The sequence below is a fragment of the Tamandua tetradactyla genome, chromosome 25, assembly GCF_023851605.1.
Source record: "Tamandua tetradactyla isolate mTamTet1 chromosome 25, mTamTet1.pri, whole genome shotgun sequence".
In the NCBI taxonomy this organism is placed as follows: domain Eukaryota; kingdom Metazoa; phylum Chordata; class Mammalia; order Pilosa; family Myrmecophagidae; genus Tamandua; species Tamandua tetradactyla.
Genome location: NC_135351.1, coordinates 1,671,341 through 1,689,570, shown reverse-complemented (window position 1 = coordinate 1,689,570; position 18,230 = coordinate 1,671,341). Strand labels below are relative to the sequence as shown.

The window sequence follows — 18,230 nt, the reverse complement described above, 5'->3', positions numbered from 1 at the left end:
GGCCTCTTTCTGCTTGCTTCACCCAGTGAGGGTGTGTTGTCTGATTCTCTGGGTCTGCTACTGGAAAAAGATGGAATGGTTCATGGTGTTTCTTTGTCTTTTTTTTCAGGAAGGGGATTCTCTGCCTTATGCAGCAAAGCCATTTGCTATTGGGCATCTCTCAAGCCTGCTCCATCTGCCTTATAATAACTTTCTTCTGAATCTGTCATCATAAATCTGTGAGTCCTCATCTGTGAGACGTTTTTCTCTCTCAGCATTGCCCTAGGATGCTGGATGAAGCCATGCAGAGAGCTGCTAGCCAGCTAATCTCATGAAAGCCCATCAATTTCCTATCCTTGAAATTCTTCCATTCACCCAACTTCTGTGAAACCACACACTCCTATTTCTTTTTAAACAATCTTTTCTTTCTCTTCCTTGATGTGGCCCATAGATGCCAGCAATTCCCAGATGTTCACCTGAAGATTACATTTCTTCTTATTCCCCCCACTAACAGAAGTTTAGAGAGAAAGCCTGGGGACCAAAAATACCCATGCCCTACTTCCCTTTGAACTCTTTCTTAGGTTTCCACTTGATATTTTCTGAAATTTGAAATCTCCACCAATGCAGCTAACCCAAATACCAATCAAGCCCTGAGTTCATTACGTTTGACCCAATACAAAATAAAGCCCACTGCCTGAAACCTATCCCTATAAGATGGACAAACCCTCATGCCATCTGTGGAAGCCAAACCAACTTCTTTATGTCTACAAAAATCGATTACCAACCCTAGAACTTCAAAGCTACTTCTTTTCTTGCAAGTGATCTGGTTTCCTTTGCTTCAGCAAAACTTTGGTGTTCCCCTAAAATGCTGGAGTCTGCAAACGTGACTCTGATTTGTCTTTTGACACTGTTGGCAAGGTGTGTATGTGGTGGTGGTGGGGGTGCTGGGTAAACCTAGCCTCAAGTTTAGCCATAAGACCCCTGGATCCTCTTCTCCTCCTAGAGTTCGAATTCATATGCCCCACTAGCTACCAACACACCCAGGGTAACTTAGAATCTCAGGCTTGTCCTGTCATAGCATGTTTTTCCACTCAGTCAAGTGCCCTGTGCTTTGTGTTCATGGATGCATTGCCCTCATATGGCATGTGTTCTAGTTTACTAGCTGCCTGAATGCAATATACCAGAAATGGAATGGCTTTTAAAAAGAGGAATTTAATCAGATGCTAGTTTACAGTTCCAAGGCTGAGAAAATGTCCAGTTGAAACAAGTCTATAGATATGTCCAATCTAAGGCATCCAGGGAAAGATAACTTGGTTCAAGAAGGCCGATGAAGTTCAGGGTTTCTCTCTCAAGTGAGAAGGCACATGGCGACACAGTCAGAGTTTCTCTCTCATCTGGAAAGGTACATGGTGAACACGGTCAGGATTCCTCTCTCATCTGGAAGGGCACATGGCGAACATGGCGAACATGGTGTCATCTGCTAGCTTCTTCTCCTGGCTTCCTGTTACATGAAGCTCCCCAGGAGGCATTTTCTTTCTTCATCTCCAAAGGTCATTGGCTGGTTTTCTCTGCTTCTCGTGGCTATGTCATTCTGCTCTGCTCTCTCTGAATCTCCTTCCTTCTCCAAAATATTTCCTCTTTTATAGGACTCCAGAAACTTATCAAGACCCACCCAAATGGGTGGAGAGATGTCATCACCTAATCCAGTTTAACAGCCACTAGACTAACATCATCCAGGGAGAAGATCTGATTACAGTTTCAAATATACAGTATTGAATAAGGATTATTCTTCCTTTATGAAATGGGATTTTGATTAAAACATGCTTTTCTGGGGTCCATACATCTTTTCAAACCAGAACAGCATGGAATCCAGGAATCTGCAGTTCCTTTGGATGGCTTCTCTCTCACCATTCCATCTGGTCAACCACCACATCGCACTGTGTCACTGTGGATGATTTGTCAAGTCAGCTACTACTTCGTTATTGCAACCACAACATTAATTTAGGCCCCAATGATCTCCCTAAAAATTTTACCAACTGGCTTTCCTCCTTCCCACCAACTCTTCTTCTACTCATATGCAACCACCTCAACAAACACATGATCTGTCTATCCCTATACTGTTCTCTGTTCTTCTACCAAGACTTTTAAGTAGCTTCTCACCACACGCAGCACAAAGTATATAAAGTCTTAGGTGATGCAGTTCCAGGAAAGCACCTTTCCTGCTTTAACTTACCACTCCATGTTCCCACATGCTCTGCACAAAATGATATCATTGCTCTTACCACATTGCATTAGAAATATCTGTTTTCACCACTATACCTTGAGACCCTGGAAAGCAAGAATTATGCCTTTTTCATCTCAGATCCCGTAGTTTCTATTATGGCACCTGGCATATTGGCAGTCAATAAATTAATTAAATTAATTTATGAATGGGTATTACCTGCTTTCAAGTATTTGAAGAGTTGTCATACTGAAGAAGTATTGAACTTAAATATATTTAGCCACAATGGGTAGGCTTCATGGGTGGAAATTACAGGAAGACCAATTGCAACTCACCATTAGAAAGATCTTCTGGCAATCAGAGCTGTCAAGATATTAAACCAGACTACCACGAACTTTAGAGAATATCATTATGTCTGGGTGATATGAATACAGGGGTGGGACAGTCAGATGATTGGAGAATTCAGTGTAAGTTCCCTGTCAACTCAGTGAGTCTGTGATTCTAAGGGTTAACCAAATTCTTAATAAAAATGGTCATTGGGACATTAGTAGAGACAGAATAGTAAAAGAGAAAAAGTCACTGGGAAGGCCCAGTTTCAAGGCCCAGGTGCATAGGTCCTGGCTAAGACTGAGGCTGGACCTGTAGAACTGAGAATCCTCCCTGCCCCAAATGATGGATAAAATCAATCTGCCTCTGGGAGAGGAGAAAGGCCCCTACCCATGACCACTAGAGCACAGGAATGCAGGGACTGCTGAAAGTAAGGACTTGGGACTAGCACTCCAAGTTCCCACTAAGCACAAGGTAACAGAAGACCACTGCTAGAGGATTTTGAAGCCTACAGCACAATGAAGATGATGAAAGTAAAAACCAAAATGCCAAGTCCAACTCAACTTCTGATTAGATTGATGCTAACCTCCACTTTAATGCTGCAACAGGGGAAGGGGCCTGCATATTTCTAAGTGTATTCACTATTGCCTCAGTTTCTAATTGTCTATATGCAATGTTTGTTATTTAATCAAAAGTTGAGACAAAACAAATAAGGAGAAAAATTATCATCAAAAAACTAAGTATGGATGGTTCGTTAGTAGAATGCTCACCTCTCATGTAGGAGACCTGGGTTCGATTCCCCGACTGTGCACCCCAAAATAATTAAGTAGAAGAGGCTAACACTGTATTATTACACTATATGATATTCTGGAAAAAACAAAGCTTTAGAGACCGAAAAGTATCAGTGGTTGCTAGAGGTTTAGGGGGGAAGGGAGAGATGAATAAGCGGAGCACAGGGCATTTTAAAAACAGTGAAACTATTCTATATGATACTGTAATCATGGATACAGGACATTATGCATTTGTCAAAACCCATTGAATTTGATAACAAAAGAAGGAAACATAGTGCAATATATAATGTACCAATTTTGGTTCATCAATTGTGACAAATGCACCCTACAATGCAAGGTGTTAATAATAGAAACTTAGTGTAGGGGGTGGAGTATATGGAAATGTCTCTGCATTGTGTTTGGTTGTTCTGTAAAGCTATAACTGCTCTAAAAATTAAAAGGTATTAATTAAAAATAAATAAATAAAGCAATCAATAGACTACACATATTGATGACAAGATGTTGGAATTATCACACAAGACTTTCAAATAACTTATTAATATATTAAATTAATATATTTAATTTCCTATTGGAAAGGAGAAACAACATGCATGAGCAGGTGGGAAATTTCAGCAGAGAGATGGAAATGCTAAAAAAATCAAATGGAAATAAAAGCAGAGTATCAGAGATGAAGAATTCGTTTGGTGAGATTTCAGTAGAGTAGACATAACTGAGTAAAGATTCAGTAAACTGATACTTTATAGGTCAATAGACGTTATTCAAAAGGAATAAAAGAGAAAAAAGAGTGGGGGTGGGGGTGGGTGCAGAATGAATAGAAAATCCAAAAGCTATGGGACTTATCAAATGGCCTAATATATGCTTCTTTGAACTTTTATAAGACAAGAGACAGAGTGAGGCAGAAAAATATTTGAAGAGATAATAGCAGAAAATTTTACAAAATTAATGAAAGACAATTAAGGCCCAAGAAGCTCTGAGAAACTCAATCAGGCTAAATACAAACATACACACATATACACTTAACACTAAGACCTAGACAGATGGTCAAACTACTAGATTCCAAATATATAGAGAAAATCTTGAAGACAACCAGACTCTACATTACATATAGTCAGAAATATAAGAATTGCAGAAGATTTCTTATTTGAAATGAGGCAAATCAAAGGCAACGGAGTGACATTTTAAGTACTGAAAGAAAAACCTGCCAATGCAGAGTTCTAAGCCCAATGAAAGTATCTTTCAAAAATTCACAGTACAAAAAAAAATTTAAGATAAACAAAAGCTGAAAAAAATTCATTTCCAGCAAACCTACCTTAAAAGAAATGTTAAAGGAGGTTTTTCAATCAGAAAGAATGTGATAGTAGGTAGAAATTAGTATCTACACACACACACATAGTGAAGAACACTAAAAGTTATAAAAATGACTTTTATAAAAGTCATTTTTATACATTTATCAAATATGTTTTTCTTAATTTTAATTGCTTTAAAAGACTATCTAAAAATAAGGTTTATAAGATATACAGAAGTAAAATTTATGACAACCGTAGCACAAAGGATGGGAAGAAGGAAAATATAATGTTATAAGGTTCTTACACTATATTGAAGTTGTACAATATCAGTTGAATAATATTATACAATATTGCAAAATATGTGATAGTGATCAGTTGAAGATGCATAATGTAAACCCTAGAGCACCCACATTTTTAAAAAGAAAGATTTTTTTAAAGGTGTATAGCTAATAGGTGAAGCATGAAGATACAATTTCCCTGCCAAAAGAAGGGAGGGAAAAGGAAAAATGAGCAAAGAACACATGGGACAAATATCGAACAACTGGCAAGGCAACAGATTTAAGTGCAGCCACATTCAATAATTACAATAAATGTAAGTGATCTAAAAGACAATAGATTTAAGTCCAACCACATTCAATAATTACAATAAATGTAAGTGATCTAAAAGCCCCAATTGAAAAACAGAGATTGATAGATTGAATTTTAAAATGCAAGATCCAGCTCTATACTTTCTATAAGAAACTCACTTTTAATATAAAGATATAAATAAAATAAGTAAACACAAAGACATAGATAGGTTAAAAGTAAAAGGATGAAAAAAGATACACCTGCAAATACCAATTAAAAGAAAGCTAAGGGCAGGTCACAGCAGCTCAGTGGCAGAGTTCTTGCCTGCCATGTGAGAGCCCTGTTCTCACAATAACTGAAAGAATAGATTAGATAGATATTGAAGAACTGAACAATATTATCAGCCAAATTCACCTAACTGACATCTATAGGGCACTCCACCCAAAAATAGTGCACAAAACTTTCAAGAAGGTAAATGATATACTGGGCCATAAAACAAACCTTACCAAATTTAAAAGAATTGAATTCATTCAAAAATGCTCTCTGGCCACAATGGTATTAAATCAGAAATCACAAACAGAAAGACATCTGGAAGGTCGCCAAATGTTTAGAAATTAAATAACGTACCTCTAAATTTCCCATGGGTCAAAAGGTAATTTAAAAATATTTTGAAGTGGATGAAAATGAAAAACAATTTATCAAAATGTGTGAGATACATCTAAAGCAGTAAAGACAAATTGAATAACATTACATGCTTAAATAAGAAAACAGGAAAAATCAATTATCTAAGCTACTACCTTAAAAAAATAGGAAAAGGAGAGAAAATTAAAACCAAAGAAGGAAATAAGTATGAGAGCAGAAATGAATGAAATTGAAAAAACAAGAAAAGCAGTAGAAAAAAGAATCAATAAAACCAAAACTCTAATTCTCTGAAACAAATCAATAAAATTGATAAATCTGTAGCCAGAATGACATAGAACTAAGAGAGAAGATACAAATTACCAGTATCAGAGACAAAAGAGGTCATGTTATAACTGAGAAGTTAAGATTTAGGGATGATTATGATTACTGTATCATGATATAGATATTCCTTTTTTACTCTATGATATATTAGACAGAGGGAAATACATGAAATTCTGAACTGTAATCAACTGCCTTAATCTCTGAAAACGATTATGTAGACTTTATCTCGTATCCTTGTGACTGGAAAAACCTTGTGACTGACCCTCACTTTCATCCCTTTTATCTGGTTTTTCAACGTTAGAGTTTTATGATCAGTAAAGACGGCCCCTAATGTTTCTTAATAAATGGTCTTGGGTCAGTTCAGAACTAATCCCCCTCCCTAATTCCAAAGATATCTTGATAAACGAAGCTGAATTTAAGCAAAATGGGTCCACCTGAAATGTGCGATGACTTAAACATTAACCTATGCCTCATTATAATACTATAAGCAACCTGTACATCGTAATACCAAAAATCACACCTGTCATAATGTTGAAGCCGCCATTTTTCTTACATACATTCTATGACTAAGCATGTAATCAGTCTGCACATGCTTGATAATTAGATCATCTCTAATTACATCATCTGGAGCCACTGGGCTCCTTGTCCTAAAATCTACCCATCTTTTGATACACTATAAAACTAACAGAATTACAACAGTTCAGGGAGACAGATTTTAGGCCAGTAGGTCTTCTGATCTCCTGATTCATGCCTAGCAATAAACATTTTCTCTCTTTGAAACCCCAGTCTCAGGAATTGGTCATTTGAGCACATCCAGCAGAGAACCCAGCACTTTTGATGGGTTTCAATATTATTACTGACCCTACAGTGATTGTAAGGGAATATTAGGAGCAACTTTATGCCAAAAAATTTGTTATCATGGTTGAAATGAGCAAATTCCTCAAAGCTCACTCGAGAAGGATTAGAGAACCTGAATGATTCTGTACAGGCATATCTTGGCGATATCACAGGTTCTGTTCCAGATCACAGCAATAAAGTGAATATCGTAATAAAGCAAATCACCCAAAATTTTTTTATTTCTCAGTGCATATAAAAGCTATATTTACACTACACTGTAGCCTATTAAGAATGCAATAGCATTATTCTAAAAAAAACAATGCACTTTCCTTAATGAAAATGTGATGCAGAGATGAAATGAGAACACACTGTTGGAAAAATGGCACCAATAGACTCGCTCTATTCTGGGTTGTCACAAATGCAATTTCTGCAAAATGTGATAAAGTGAAGTGCAATAAAATGAGGTGTGCCTAAATATTTTAAAGAAATTGAGTTCAAAGTTAAAAACCCTCCCCTCAGGAGTTGGGATCTGGCATCAAGGGACTGAATAAACCTTCTTGACCAAAAGGGGGAAGAGAGAAATGAGAAAAAAATAAAGTGTCAGTGGCTGAGGGATTTCAAACAGAGTTGAGAGGTTATCCTAGAGGTTATTCTTATGCATTACATAGATATACTTTTTCAGTTTATGCTGTATTTGAGTGGCTAAAGGAAAGTACCCAAAACTGTAGAGCTGTGTTTCAGTGGGCTTGTTTCTTGAAGATGATTGTATGAAGTTACAACATTTACAATGTGACTGTGTGATTGTGAAAACCTTGTGTCTGAAGCTCCTTTTATCTAGGGTATGGACAGATGAGTAAAAAATATGGATAGAAAGGGTGGTGCAACAGTGGCTCAGTGGTAAAATTCTCACATGCCATGCCAGAGACCCGGGTTCAATTCCCGGAGTCTGCCCATGCCAAAATAAAATAAATTTAAATTAAAAAGTATATATAAAAAAATAAACAAACAATAGGGGAAACTAAAGTTAAAATATATTGGGTAGATTGAAATACTAATGGTCAATGAGAGGGAGGGGGAAGGGGTATGGTATGTATAAGTGTTTTCTTTTTATTTCTTTTTCTGGAGTGATGCAAAGGTTCTAAAAAATGATGATGGTGATGAATATACACTTATGTGATGATATTGTGAGCCATTGATTACCCATGTATGGATTGTACATTGTATGGAGTGTTTGCATGTTAAGAATGTTTGTGTTTGTATGTTGTTTTATCAATAAAAATATTTTTAAAAAACCCTCCCCTCAAGAAAACTTCAGGCCTAGGTATCTTCACTGGTGAACTCTTCTAAACATTTAAATAGTAAATAATACCATCTTTTACAGAATATAGAAAAAAAACACTTCCCAATTCATTTTATAATTCCTGCATTACCCTGATGCCAAAATCAAAGACATTGCAAGAAAACAAAACTAGTGACCAATATCCCTCAGGAACTTAGACCCTAAAATCTTTAACACAATAATAGCAAATCAAACCCAGCAATATATAAAAAGCATAAAATATGACTATTTTAGTTTCCTAGGCTGCTGGAGCAAATACCATGAAATGGATCAGCCTGAACAATAGAAATTTATTAGCCTACAGTTTTGGGGCCAGGAAAATAGCCAAATCAAGGCATCATCAGGGGACGCTCTCTGCCCAAAGACCAGGAGCTGACCGTCCTCGGCTCCTCTGCCACGTGGGAAGGCACATGACAGCATCTGCTGGTCTCTCCCTCCTCTTCCAGGCTTTGTTAATTTCAGCATCTTGCTTCCATGGCTTTCCCTCTCTCTGTTTGAATTTCAATCTCTTATAAAGGACTCCAGTAAGGGGATGAAGACCCATCCTGATTGAGGTGGGGCCACACCTTCAACTGAAGTCGCCTCATCAAAAATTCCCGTCTATAATGGGTCCATACCCCCAGGAATGATTAACTTTAAGAACGTGTTTTTTCTGGGGCACATACTGCTTTTAACCACCACAATGACCAAGTGGGGTTGACACCAGAAATGAAAGGTTGGTTCGCCATGTGGAACTCAGTCTTATCAAAAGACTAAAAGAAAAGTGGCGTGCTCATCACAATAGATGCAGTAAAGAACACCGGCTTTGGGGGCAGACCTGAGCTCAAACGGCATCCCTCCCCTTGATGTCTAGAGGCACACTGCCCGATGTGGTTAACTGCGTGGTAGGATTGTAACATCAAGGCCTTATGAAGCAAGAAGGGGAGGAGCTCACTGGAGATTCCCCGCCTCACAGAGGCCAAGGCTGGGCTCAGCTCCTGATGACATCTAGACAAAGCAACCTGCACTCTCTGCTGGCCCCTCAAGGAAGGTGCACTGATGCTCAGGGCTCCAGCGACAAACAGTAGGCAAACACACCCATGGTGGTCACACTTGCTACCCCTGTGTACAAAGACAGTGGGCTGCGTGCCTGAGCCCTTGCCGGGGGCACCGTGTCTGCCATTTCAAAATCCCAGGGGAGCCTTTGGAGGGGAGCAGAGCCTCGTCATGGGCACAGAAGTCTTTGGAGCTGCGCATGGAAATTGGAATTGTTTCTATGTCAGCTGTCCCTTTGCAACAGCTTAGAGCTCAGGCCCTGGTACTCCAGGGACAGCCACGCCCCCGGCCTTACCATCATCTGCAGACCTCTCCTAGACATCTGCCAAGGACCATTTGTTGGTGGCCTCTCTGCCCCTCTCAGCATAAAACTAACCGAGGCAGGCCCAGGTACTCCCCTGCTCTGCGTTTCCTTTCATGGGCTTGTTTGTGCAGGGAAAGGGGCCCCCTCCTCAGTCACGCAGAGAAGAGTCAACTCTGCATCCCTCTGCCCTGCATCCCTCTGCCCTGCATCCCTCTGCCCTGCATCCCTCTGTCCTGCATCCCTCTGCCCTGCATCCCTCTGTCCAGGTGGGCCACATGGGAGAGATGGAGAGCTCCAGCAGAGGGTGCCTGTCTCATGGGACAGGGTCCAAGAAAAGAGTGGCCTCGCCTGCTTGTCGTAGTCTACAAGGTGTGCCCTTCCCTTTTGGGGTGGGGAAGGGAAAAGGCTTGGGCTCCCTCCACCACGTGTCCAGCGCAGAATTCTTCTGGAGGGTTGGTTGGTTGGGGTGTGTTTGTGCAGGTGAGGCCGCTGAACTGCATAACCACTGGCTTTTTTTTTTTTTTTTTCATCCTGCGTGAGAGACCCTGGGAATCTCTGAAGAAAGTGACCCCAAATCAAAGACAAAGACCCTTGGGTAATTTGCAGTTACTGGCAGGGCCACAGAACAAAATGACCAAGTTGGGTTAATGAGGTAACATTAAGAAAGCACATTACAGGATGCCTAGCACACAAACGAAATAAAGGATGCAAGTGAAGGGCCAGTTAGAATAACTGGACCAGCCCTGTTTGAACGGCTTTGCTTCCATGTGTGAGCTCAACCTCACAGGCCTCGGTGCTCACCTTTCATCAGGGTGGGGCCGGGGCTTCACCTCGGGACTGGGCCTCTGCCTGACACTCAAAGGAAACTGCATCTCATTCCCCGGAGGTTAACTGTTAAGTAATAAAGCAAATCCAGACCTGTAGGAAGAGACTACTAGAAAGGATGATTGGAAAGGGGGAAGGGGCCATGGCAGTAGAGGGAGAGGACTCTTGCAATAGCGAGACCCCTTCTGACCATGAGGTCCATAAACATCTCAGGGGTTGGGCAAAGTGGGGTCTTCTTTGATAGACCGGAGGAAGGCGGGAATGGGGGAGTGGGGTGAAAGGGTGAATGCTCAGGTGGTCCATCAGAAAACATTTTTTTTACTGGGGCAGCTTATTTTCTGGAAGGGTCCTTGAAGTTCATGGGCCTGGAGGAAGGAGGGAAGTCTAACCAAAGTCCGGTCAGCAAGCATTTAGTTCTGACTGATCAGTGGGGACACACAGCTCAGTTACTCATTTATGAGGTGAAAAACGGGAACGTGGGAGGGCCCGTGTCTGGCTCTGTCCTAGCCAGCTAGGGGACACCTGAGAGTTCCAGCCAAGTCATACGGAGAAGGGGGTTCTTTGCAGTACACCATTTTCAGGAATATGAATGGGTGGGGGGATTGGGATTTCTTAAGCTTTGCTATTTTCCAGGATCACAGGTAAAAATTAAACATTGTCACCCTTGGAACTACGGATCACTTGACTCTGGAACCAGCATAGAGTTTTCTAGGTGGAGCTCAAGCCTTCTGTGCCTTCTTGCCAAGAGCAAAACGCAAACCCCAAGAAGCTGAGTGCCACCCTGGTGAGAGAATGACATCCTCTGTGCACTTGACCAGAAGCCTGCAGGTGGGCAGCTTAAGGCCCAGTGACCTCCCCCAAGGACCCAGGCTGCTGCTAGTCCCAGCTGGGTGGACAGTCCTCTAAGAATGGACCCCTCAAGATGGCTACTATAAGCAGGAGTAGCCTCCAGGGGTGTGACAAAAAAGGGAGACTCCTGTCTAGGATCCCCATAAGAGGGAGGCCTTTCTAAGACCACCAGGGCCACCTGTGGTCCATCATTTCCTGGGTCCTGGAGGGCCACACCTCCTCTAAATGCCATGGGCTCTTGGAGGAAGGTAAGCAAAACCGGGGCTCCACTAGCTCGTTGTAGAAGTAGAGTGTCGCCTGGTGGGGGAGGCACTGACATTGTCTGCACAGCTCCTATCCCCCTCCCTGCTGGCACTACAGACGTGCCTTCTGGGCCAACCCTTGTGATGCTCTGTCCAGATCTGCTTATTTTCTAGAGGCTATCTTTCCTCTGCTCCCTCTCTCTCCGATGCGTTAACAAATTTCCCTTTCCATTGCACGATGTTTGCCAGCACACAAACAGGCCGCATTTCAAACTCATCTTTTAAAACTGTCTCCCCCCCGGTCCCACACCCCCCTTCAGCTACTGCCCCCTTTCTTTATTCCTTTTCATAGCAACATCCCTTGAACTGTGCATACCTCCATCTGCCTTTCATCTCTGCTCAGAGTCTATTTAAGTAGTGAGACCGCCATCTCCACATCTCCACCAAAACAGCTCATGCCAAGATCTCCAACCTCTCCTCATCGCCCAAATCCCAGTGGTCAGTGTCTCAGCAGCAAATGAAATAGCTGAGTACTTGCTCCTTCTGGAAATGTGCTCCCAGCCCCCCTTTCCCTGCTGTCTTTGCTGGCTGCACCTCCTCAACTTGGCCCTTTTCATTGGAACATGCTTATTCTCTCTGAACTCAAGGCTGCTGAATTCCACTGCCACTCCCTTGCCGTGCCAGGCGGAGTGTCTACCAAAGTGCCGCCAGCTTAGTGTGTCCAAAATGGAATCCTGATTTTCATAAACCCTGCCCCACTCCCATTCTTTCAACTGCTCAGCCCAAACTCTTGAGGTCCTTTGCCCCTCTTCTCTTTCTCTCTCATACCCCATGTCTAAAGGCATGAACCAATACTGTGGACACTACCTCAGACGCATACTTGTCCACTGCTGTCCCCTTTGGGCCTCCCATGGACAATGCTATGGGCTCCCCATGTCTGTGCTACTGCCTGGAGGCACTTCGCTTCACCCTGAAGTCCAAGGGACCCCTTCAGGTCTCCACTCAAGAGTCCCCACACCTCCTTGTCGTCCCAGGCTTCTCCACCTGACATTGTCCCCTGGTTCTCTCCGTTCCTACCACACCCTCCTTCTGCCCTTCTTGGATCTTACCCGGCCACGCCTCTCTCCCCTGCTCTATTTCCTCCATGGTGAGTGCCACCCTCTGGGAGCAGATATTCATTCACTTATTGTTGTCTGGCTCCACGTGGACTCTAAGCCCCTGGAAGGCAGGCCATGGTCAGTGTGGCTCATCATATGCCCAAATGCCGGCCCCACTGGATGCCCAGTGACCGCTGGCTGAAGGCTTGTGGACCTGTGTGGCCCTGGATATGTGGATGGGGTGGGGGTGGGGTGGCAGGTTTCAGTTTCCCCATCTGTAGAACGAGAGGACTCAACGACTCCCAAGCTCCTCTAAAGACAAATGTCATTTGAAAGACGATAAAGTCCCCGGGCCTAACCCTCTGGACAACTTCATGCCCAGCCTCCCCATTCCCAAGGCCAGAGCCATTGGACAGACAGACATTTCCGAAAACAGTATTCGAATGATGAGAAGGTGGTTTCAAGATTGCTGTGTTAATACTTCCGACTGTATTTATTAGAAGATTTTCCAGTAAACGTCCTCGTGAAAATGTGGGGATTTTTTTTTCTCCCATTGTTTTGCTGCTTTATCGCAGCCCAGGCAGGTGAGTGGAACATCGCGGCCCGGTGGCTTTCTCTGTGTTTGTTGTTTTCAGGGCAGTCATTCATCTTTCGGTCTGGTTTAAATATAGAAACGAACCTTTGACAGGTTACTTCAAAGGCACGCTGTCTTTGGCGGGCTGGATTGGGAAATTCTGGTGTAGGTGTTGTGGTACAGGAAGAAAAAAAACAAATCCACATCTCGGGTGTTTGTTTCTAGGTCTTTAGTTGTTGGTTCATTTTGGGAATGCAGCTGGCTTTTCACTCTGCTGCAGTAACCATCTGTGCTGGTTTAGGAGCTGTATGTGCATCAGAAAGACACAGTTTTCAAGTTAATCCATTGCTGGGGGTGTGAACCTGTCATAAGTAATATTTTTTGATGAGATTACTTTTTTGTTATTTTTATTAATATACCAAAAAACACCAAACAAACGCAAACATTCCTAATTTTTGACCATTCCGTTCTACATATATAATCAGTAATTGACAACAGCATCACATAGTTGCATATTCATCATCATGATCATTTCTTGGAACATTTGCATCTATTCAGAAAAAGAAATAAAAAGAAAACAGAAAAAAATGCATACATACCGTACCCCCCACCCCTCCCCCTCACCGATCACCAGCATTTCACTCTAAGTTTATTTTAACATTTGTTCCCCCTACTATTCATCTTTATTCCATATGTTCTACTCGTCTGTTGACATGGTAGATAAAAGGAGCATCAGACACAAGTTTCTCACAATCACACAGTCACATTGTGAAAGCTGTATCATTATTCAATCATCATCAAGAAACATGGCTACTGGAACACAGCTCCACAGTTTCAGGCAGTTCCCTCCAGCCTGATGAAGTTACTTTTGATGACATGTGGCCCACCTCAGTCAGGATGGGTCTTAATCCTATTACTGGAGTCCTTTATAAATGGAGTGAAATTCAAACAGACAGACAGAGAGAGAGAGACCACAAGAAGCAATGAAGCTGAAATTCAAGCAACCTGAAAAGAAAGGAGAGGCCAGGAGAGGCTGCCATGTGCACTGCAATGCCACAGAGAAGCCCAGGACCAAAGATCACTGGCAGCCAGTTCCGGGACGACCAGCGTTCTGGAAGAAAGCATTACCTTGATGATGCCTTGATGTGGGACTTTTTCTTAACCTCAAGACTGTAAGCTAATGAATTCCCATTGTAGAAGCCAACCCTTTGCATGGTATTTCCTTAAGCAGCTGAGGGATCTAAAACACCATCCCAATTCATTGCTGCGACAGTAGTTTCATATGTTGCATTTTGGGTGACTCTTAGTAATACACCCTCACCCCTCGTAGGAATTGGGGATGCACCTCTAAAAGAAAAAACTGGTTTCAAACAAAATTGCCAACCCAGCACGAGCCTCTTGGAACACCCTAGAGGGCAGGCGGACAGGCTGTGATGCACTCTTGTGGTGAGTCTGCTTCAAGGAACACTATAGGACAGGTCACCAGTTTGCTGTATGCAAATCCATCTTTTTGTGAGCTGCCTCCTTGGCCCCACCGCATCTTCCAGGCACAGACTCTCAAGCTGTACTGCAATCAGCAGAAGATCTTATCCTCTGCCTGGGACACACAGAGGAACAGGAAGAGCCGAGAGGGGCCTTTGGTCTTTGCCAATCAGTGGGAGCAGACACATGAGCCCAACTGGGCCTCAGTTCTGTTCACATCACGGAGCAGCCAGTGAGGGTCGCCTCTGGACCAGTGCAAATCTCACTTCCAGAGAGTGGTAGGCCAGACCTCATCCCTTTCATCCTCCTTGCCTGGAACGGGACCTGTGCTGACCCAGCCTCTCAGCCCTGTCTCAGCCCTGTGACACCATCCCACCAGGGCTTTCTTTGGTTTCCTGTAAAAGGCGAGATTCGAGTAACCCCGAGGCTGCATTCCCACCTTCCTTCATAAACACACAGGGAAATGCCGGTGCCACGCAAGCTGTTCCTCAGCCTTGTTTTCGAGCTCGGCTCTTCTTGCAAGTCACAATGGAAACACACCACTTCCTCCTGAGTCGCGGCACCCTCCCCGCCCGGGCAGGGCGACTCCTTAAGACCAGGTGTAAACATGGCCCAGTGACTAAACCAGACCTATCACTATTTCCATTCACAAGATTTTGCACTCCTGGTAGAACTCAACCATTTAACAGGGCCGTGGGTTTTTTAAAGAGTGCATAAGCCACTACATAGGTTATGAGATGTGAGCTCAGTGAGCTTTCCAGCACCCACATTTCTATGCAGCAGAGACCACCCTCTGAGACTCCTGGGGGTGACATTTCAATCCAAAGTTGAAAGCTCTGACAGCCTGAGCAAAGGCTGGACAAGGGAAAGTATGGAGGCCGAAGGGGCTGGGGGAGCACAGGAGGAGTGGGTCACACTTGGGGTTGCCACCCACCCAAGTGAGAATGGCTGAGAGAGCCCAGGAGGTCAGCCTGAGCCCCATTCTCTGCCCTTCTCTGGGATGGCATGCACACATGGTCACGACCTCCTTTTGCTAAACTCTTATCTGTTCTAGAACCTTCTAGGTGTCATAACTAGGATAATTCTCCCACATTGGCCTCCTGCTCAGAACCCTTTGGTATGTAAAGGGATGATACCTACCTTGAGTTCCCTTTGCCCTCATGATTTGATTCCATTTGGAGTTTTCTGAGGGAGAGATCTAGTTTTTGTTTCTTTTTCTTTTTAAAATAAATAATTTCAAACTTACAGGACAGTTGCAAAAATAATACAAACTTTATACAGAGAACGCTAATCCCCCCTGCTCCAGGTAGAACTTTTAACATTTTGCTACATTTGCAGTATCACTCTATCTGTCAGTCTATCAACCATCTATCCGTCTGTCTATTTTTTCCGAACATTTGAGATTAGATTGCATATGTCATGCTGCTTGTACTTAATCCTTCATATCAACATCCTAAGAACAAGTGTATTCACTTATGTAACCCCCTTAAACAGTTATCAAACTCAAGAATTTTAACACTGATATAAAGCTTACAGTCTATATCTCAATTTTTTCCATATGTCCCAGTGATGTCCTTCGGGTCTCTTTTGGCCTTCACTATTAGATCCACTCCAGGATCATGTGTTGCATTTAATTGTTGTCTCTTTCGTTGCTTTTCTTTTTGATTGTGGGAACAAATATGCAACCCAGACTTTCTCAGCTCAACCACTCCCAAGCATACCATTCAGTGGGATTTATCACATTCGCAGTGTTAAGCTGCCTTCACCACCATCCCATAGCTCGTTTTTAGTATGAACCCCAAAGATCTGTTCTCGTCCCAGGCTCCCTTTAATGCCCCACACAGGGCAGGTCTAGGGCAGAGCTGTCTGTTCCCCACCGACAATTCTCATCTCTGTGGTCTTGGTCTCTGTCCCCTCTGTCAGTCCAACTGTCCGTTGCTGTTTCCATACCTGAACTTCAACTAAGTGTAAGATATTTTTGTCTTTATCAACACAATCATTTTCCAGAGCACCACGCCTGTATTTTCTTTTGAACAGTTCTCATGAGGTTTCTGGAAAGGCCCAAACTTGGACTCTTAAGCATAGCTCTTATCTTCACACCTGTTTTGTTCCATGAGACTCTATTTCATAATATCAGAGTTAAAAAAAACCACGGAAACCCAAGTTACCAATGGGTCCTGAAGATCTGTTCCATTTTATTTGTTTACAGTGATTTTTATGACTCCCCTAACTTATCCTTTCAACCTCTGAAAAATAAGAAAAACAAAAACAAAAACACAATCACCATCATCAAGTGAAAAGGAAGAACCGAAATGACTGAGGTGTGCTCTATACAGTCTGGGGTTTCCGAGCCCTGCCTGGCCCTGGCCCTTTTCTACCATGTCCTTGTGTTGCAATGACGTGGCCTCCACCCGTTCCAGAACCATCCTCTCATTTCCTCCTCTCAGGTGTTGTGGTTTGGTCTTTGATTTCAAATTCATTCAACATTCATTCAGCAGAATTCTGATGAGTATGTCATCAAATTTATTCACCAAACATTTCCTGAAAGCCTGCTCTGCTTCAGCGGCACCCCCTGAGGTCCTGCTTCTCACCTCAGCCTGCCCTGTGGGAGCTGGCGGGGCATCTGTCTAGTCCAAGGGCTCCCGAGGTCACACATGGGCCCTGAGTGGTGCCTGTGAAGTGGGCTGTGGGGGGACTGAATTACGTACCCCGATTTAGACGTGCTGTCATCTGCATTCCTGTGGGTGTGAACCCATTGTAGACAGGACCTCTCGAAGACGTTGTTTTAGTTAAGGGGCGCCCCAAGTGAATGAGGGTGGGCCTTATTCCAGGTTACTGGAGACCTTTATAAGCTGAAAAAAACTCAGACGTAGCTAGAGAAAGCCACAGGGAAGACTCAGATGCTCAAAGTCAACAGGAACACAGAAAGGAAGGCGAGGACACAGCCATGTGACAATGGGCAACAGGAACATGAGCGAAGAAACCCCAAAATGGCCGGCAGATAGTACCGGAATGTTACACTTATGGGAGGAAGGATTGTCTTGCTGATGCCTCAATTTTGGGCTTCTAGCCTCAAAACCATGAGCCAGTAAATTCCTGGGAAATAAGCAGATAAAGGCCTGAAAGTCACCATGGGTAGACACAGTTAATACCAACATTCCCTCCAAGTCTGTGTGTTGAGTGCCATGCCAAGCATTTAATACATCAAACCTGTGAGCTGAGTGCTCCCATCTTTCTCATTTAACTAATGATGAAAACTTAGGCACTTCACGCCCACTAACTTACTCACGATCGCCTGGCCGGTAAGGAGTGGGACTTGGGTGGGAGAAGGACATGGAAGAGGTTGCCAGGATGTCAGGGAGACAAGGCGTGAGCACAAAGGTTAAAGGAAAGCTACAGTTCATGGTGCCAGAGGAGTGTTTCATTTGGGTTTCTGAACATGATCATGGGCAGGGGGATCAGGGAAGGTGTTCTAGTTTGCTACCTGCCGGGATGCAATATACCAGAAACGG

The 18,230-nt window shown here is 43.1% G+C and overlaps 1 pseudogene; it reads right to left on the bottom strand.

Annotated features, from left to right (window-relative positions):
- LOC143668746 (proteasome subunit alpha type-6 pseudogene) overlaps window positions 1–12,616 on the bottom strand; it is a 46,713-nt pseudogene extending 34,097 nt beyond the window's left edge.
- Window positions 12,617–18,230: the final 5,614 nt, after the last annotated feature.